Raw genomic sequence first — 5358 nt, forward strand, 5'->3', positions numbered from 1 at the left:
GAGTATTGTGTCCTCACCATCATGGCCTACGACCGCTACGTTGCCATCTGCAAACCCCTGCACTATGGGACCCTCCTGGGCGGCAGAGCTTGTGTCCGCATGGCAGCAGCTGCCTGGGCCAGTGGGTTTCTCTATACTCTGCTGCACACGGCCAATACATTTTTGCTACCACTCTGCCAAGGCAATGTTGTGGGCCAGTTCTTCTGTGAAATCCCCCAGATCCTCAAGCTCTCCTGCTCATGGTCCTACCTCAGGGAAGTTGGGTTTCTTGTGCTTAGTGCCTGTTTAGCATTTGGTTGTTTTGTTTTCATTCTTTTCTCCTACGTGCAGATCTTCAGGGCTGTGCTGAGGATCCCCTCTGAGCAGGGACGCCACAAAGCCTTTTCCACATGCCTCCCTCACCTGGCCGTGGTCTCCCTGTTTGTCAGCACTGGCATGTTTGCCTACCTGAAGCCCCCATCCCTCACCTCCCCACTTCTAGACCTGGTGGTGGCAGTTCTGTACTCGGTGGTGCCTCCAGCAGTGAACCCCCTCCTCTACAGCATGAGGAACCAGGAGCTCAACGATGCCCTGTGGAAAATGATGAGCAGGTGCTTTTCAGAAAGAATTTTTCCTGTTTTCTTTTGCAGAGCATTCATAATGTAACTTATTACAGGCCCAGCCTGTTTTCTCAGATTCCTGTTTGTGGTGGCAGTTGTGTTTTCTTTATTTTTCTAGCGATAATGTGCACAATGAAATTTTATGATTCATCCCACTTCTAATTCACTGTCTACCTCTAGAATTTGACCCAGCGGCTGTGTAAATGAGGCGCAGTGCTCTCTCTGTATTTCAACACAGTAAAGGACCCTGCAGTGACTTGTTTGCCTGAGATCCTTCCTCTGAGAACCTGGTGAAGCTGCAGGGAATTGACTTTGTGCAGAGGGGAATGGGAAAACCGTCTCAGCACAGCAGCACTGACAGGCAGCACCAGGGCTTGGTCTTCCCAGAGCTGCTCTCTTTCCACTCCCACACTGTCCTTCTGAGCCCCTGGGTTGGTGTAAGGCCTGAGTGCTCTGGCAGCTCGGTCACAGTCCTGCAGTGTGACAGGATGCTCAAGGGAGAATCTTTGTGGTAAATAATTCGGACAGTGATGAGGAATTAAATACCGAGGGAGATGTCACTAATGGAGGCAACGATCAACCTTTAAGTAACCTGCCTCTCGAGCAGAGACCTATCCCCTCTGCACCTCCCTATGAGACACATACATCCCCAGGAGAAGCTATAAAAAAGCGATGGAAGGACATAAATGATAAAATGTTAACCGAAGGTCTAAATCCTGTGGCTTTTCCAGTTACAGTCAGGCAGAATGCCCCAAACGTGTGGCAACCTTTCAATTGGGATTTAATAAAAGAAGTACGGAAAACAGTAATGGCTAATGGACTGTCTGCTCCATTTAGTCAGGCGTTATTGGAGAATATATTTTCTGGTCAAATTTTAACGGGCTTTGACTGTACACAATTGGCTACAATGATTTTAACCCCGACTCGGCGTCTATTATGGAAGGTGAAATGGGCAGAATTATGTGATTTAGCGGCACTGGGAAATTTGGACCGCCCAGAAGGAGATCCGAGGTATATGATCACTTCTGCTCAAATGATGGGGACTGGTGACTTTGCAGATGTTAATAGGCAAGCGAGGCTACCGGTGGAAGTATTACAAGAATCAGCTTCCTTAGCTCTGAAGGCAATGGTAACCTTGCCTGAAGCTGGAAAGTCAGAACAATCATTTACAAGTATAAGGCAGGGTAATACGGAACCTTATCTGTCCTTTATTGATCGTCTGCGAGATGCTATTGAAAAGCAAATAGATAATGCTGATGCCAAAGAAGCATTGATAATAAAATTGGCTGTGGAAAATGCAAATGCAGACTGTAAAAAAATACTACAATCGATGCCAGGAAGAGTGACGCTCGTAGATATGATAGAGGCCTGTAACAAAGTTGGGTCTTTGGAGCATAAAACTACATTAATGGCCAATGCTTTTGCTGTAGCCATGCAAATGGATACAAAAAATGTTAAGAAATGCTATAAATGTGGACAACCGGGACATTTGCAATTTCAGCGTAAAGAAGGGCGAAACAAAGTGGAAGCTGGGCCTAATATATGCCCTCGTTGTCATAAAGGGAGACATTATGCTAACCAACGTAGATCTCGTTTCACAAATGAAGGTGTAGCTCTGCCACCTCGAGGTACCCCATCGATGGGAAACTACAAGAAGAGTGCGAGGAGCGGTGCGATGACCCCAACAGCTCCGAAAGGATCCCAGATCGGCACCAAGAAGGATGTCTGGCGAAGGAGGCATCCAGGCGCCTCGGGCCCTGACGTGCCCCCCCCCCCGCCAGCAGCTGCAGGAGGCAGGGGGTGATGGGGGCGGTCCGTCGTCCCCCTCCCACGACAAGAACGAGACCCTCAAGGCCAAGGTGGAGAAGCTGAAGGAGGAGCTGGCGGCCAGCAAACGCAGTACGGGCAGGGCTGCGGGGGGCATTATGGTGTGGGGGGGGCGTTACGGTGTGTGTGGGGGGCACTGCTGGTTTTTTTGGGGGTGACCCTGACACAGACAACCCCCCCAACAGCTCTGGAGAAGGCGGAGAACGAGGTGCAGGCCATGCGGCGCCAGGCCGAGGGGCTGACGCGGGAGTACGACCAGCTTCTGGACCAGCATGCGCGCCTGCAGGTAGGGAGGGGGGGGGCACCCCAAACCCCCTACGACCCCACCCCCAACCCCCTTTCAACCCCCCCCCAACCCCCTTTTGTACCCCTTAACACCCGCTCTGCCTGCTGCCCCCCCCCCCCCCCCGGCAGCCCATGATGGCCCCTGGGACAAGAAGGAGGAGTGATGACTCGGCCAAGCCTGGCCACACCCACCGGGCCACGCCTTCCCCCCCCCATCCCAGTTCAGGGAGTGGGGGCAAAACTTGGACAAGGTGTTTCCAGCCCCCCGGCCCTTACCCTGTGTTTGGGGACCCCCTGCTCTGTGGCAGCACTCCGGGGGAGTGGGGGGCGCGGGGGGGCTCTGAACCCCGTTTCAGGGGGTCCGAGCCCCCCCTTTTGCCCCTTCCAGGGGGGGTTTCCCCAGGTGTGCACAGTGGGGGAATTCCCCCCCCCCCAAAAAAAACACACCAGCTTCTGCTTCAATAAACATGTGGGATCAGGCCACGCTCGTCTCCACCTCCCACCCTCTCGGGGACCCCCCCTCAGCACCCCAATTTCCCCCCCCCCAGGTCCCTTTTTACCCCCCTGTTGTCACCCAGGTACGGAGATCCCCGAGGCTCAGCCATTTTTATTGGCACCATGCACAGGAACGGGGAGCTGGGGGGGGGAGGGGGGCAGCTCGTTTGTCCGTCTGTCCAGGCCCCACGGCCATCGCAGCGTGGGGTTAGTCCGTCCCATCTGTGGGTCCCGTAAGGCTGCAGGGACGGCCGTGGGGGCCGTCTCACCGTGGGGCCGGCCGTCTCACCGTGGGGCGGGTTCCTCCACGAGCGGGGCACCCCACGCGCTACAAGGCGGCGTGCAGGGCCCGGGCCTGGCCCCGCAGCACTTCGAATTCTCTCTGCACAAAATCCGTCAAAGCTTTCCGCATTTCCACCTGGGGGGGAGGGGGGGGGGAACGAGCCGGGCCCCATCGAGCCGTGGGGCCGGGAAGAAGAGACCCCACAGAGCCGTGGGGCAGAACGGGGTCGTTTTGTGTCCCCCCCCCCCCGCCGTGGGGCAGCTCCCCTAGCGCTCACCGTTGACGTACCCTCCGTCCGGAGTCGCTCCAGGAGGGGCCGGACGCTGAACGGTCGCCCCACGACCACCGTAATTCGCTACGGGACAGCGTCAGTAACCCCCCCGCAGCCCCCCCCCACCCCAAAGCCCACCGCCTGCCCCATAGCCAGCCGCACAGCCCCCCCCCCCCCCAAAGCCACCCTACCCTGCTCTCAGTTAGCGAGGTTTAGGAATACCTCTGTGGTGCCGCTTTTGGGAGTTTCTCCTTGGAAATCAAGGCAAGAGACGCCTTTCCCAAGGTGCAGAAGAAACCGCGTAGACTTGTGCGTACTTTCTAGGTCATGCAAGTAAAGCCAGATGCCAGCCAGAGACCGGGAGCGTGTTTGCATTTCTCCCCGATAAGTCAAATGCCCTATTTTTCATGGGTTTCTCATAGGAATAGGAATCGTGAGCGGGCACAGAAGGGTTTCTGTGCTGGGATACAGGTCATTGTTTTGTCATCGCAGCTTGCACGGTGCCGTTTTGAGCGTTGACAGCGCACCAATGTTTAGCTACTGCTGAGCGGTGCTTATGCAGAACCAAGGGCTTCTCCGTTTCTCGCTCTGCTGCCCCAGTGAGCTGGCTGGGAGGGGACACAGCAGAGACCGCTGCCCCGAGCTGACCGACGAGGTACCACGGTCCGTTCCACATAGTGTCACGCTCAGCAAGAAATTCAGGACTGGGGGAGTCTTCCCAAGGCAGCCGTCGCACCGAGATGGCTGGGCGTCTGCCTGCTGGTGAGAGGTGGTCGGTGGTTGCTGTCACGTCCGTTGGTTTCCTTTTTTATTCCCTGCGCTTGTTAAACTGTCTTTATCTCGACTCCCTTAGGTGACAGCCTAAGGAAAATGGAGCCTCCTGGGTCTCAGAGTAATTCCAGAGCTAAAGCGGCGACAGACATCGGCTCTGGATCAGATAATACGTGCCGACGCTCATCGCTGACCCAAGAAGACATGCTCCTCCTGTCCTACCCGAGGGTTTCAAATCCAACACGCTTTCTTCCTAAAGCAGGACGCTGCCTTATTTACTTGTAACGCCGTTCCTACGCTCCTTGAGATGCGGCTAGAGGTGGGTTACGCAGACCATCAAGCCGCCGTTTGGGAGCACCAGAGCCTTTTGGGTACTGTTTGTCACCACGGTTTGCGTGAGAAGGGAACTAAAACACAATAGACGGCGAGAAATTTAACCTGCCATGGAGATAGCTACGGTGAGCAAGTCCGATTTTGTGCTTTACAAAGCATCATTTTTAAAATTCAACCCTGAGTTTTGCAAGTGTAAACCCTTATTTTTATAATGCAAGCCTCAATGTTAGGGCAAAAAGCATCAATTTAAAAGACCAAAGCCTACTTTGGGGGGTGCAAACAGTCATTTTTAAGGTCCAGACCCACATATATGGAGTACAAAAACTAATTTATTAGCTCCAAGGTCCGTTCTTAAGGTTCAGAGACTCATTTTAAGGGCCCAGAGCATCATTTTTAAGCCCCAAAGTCTGATCTGGAAGGACCAAAGCCTCATTTGTAGAGTCTAAATCCGAATTTATACAGTCCAAAGCCTCATTTTTACTTTCCAAACTCTT

At 54.1% G+C, this 5358-nt stretch overlaps 1 non-coding gene across 1 annotated transcript; it reads right to left on the bottom strand.

The window, feature by feature from the left end:
• Positions 1-4641: 4641 nt before the first annotated feature.
• On the bottom strand, positions 4642-4726 carry LOC128138459 (small nucleolar RNA SNORD45). Its single transcript, XR_008234024.1, has one exon. It is a non-coding gene; the product is annotated as a small nucleolar RNA SNORD45 (small nucleolar RNA).
• Positions 4727-5358: the final 632 nt, after the last annotated feature.

Source organism: Harpia harpyja, unplaced genomic scaffold, assembly GCF_026419915.1.
Source record: "Harpia harpyja isolate bHarHar1 unplaced genomic scaffold, bHarHar1 primary haplotype scaffold_46, whole genome shotgun sequence".
Lineage (NCBI taxonomy): Eukaryota > Metazoa > Chordata > Aves > Accipitriformes > Accipitridae > Harpia > Harpia harpyja.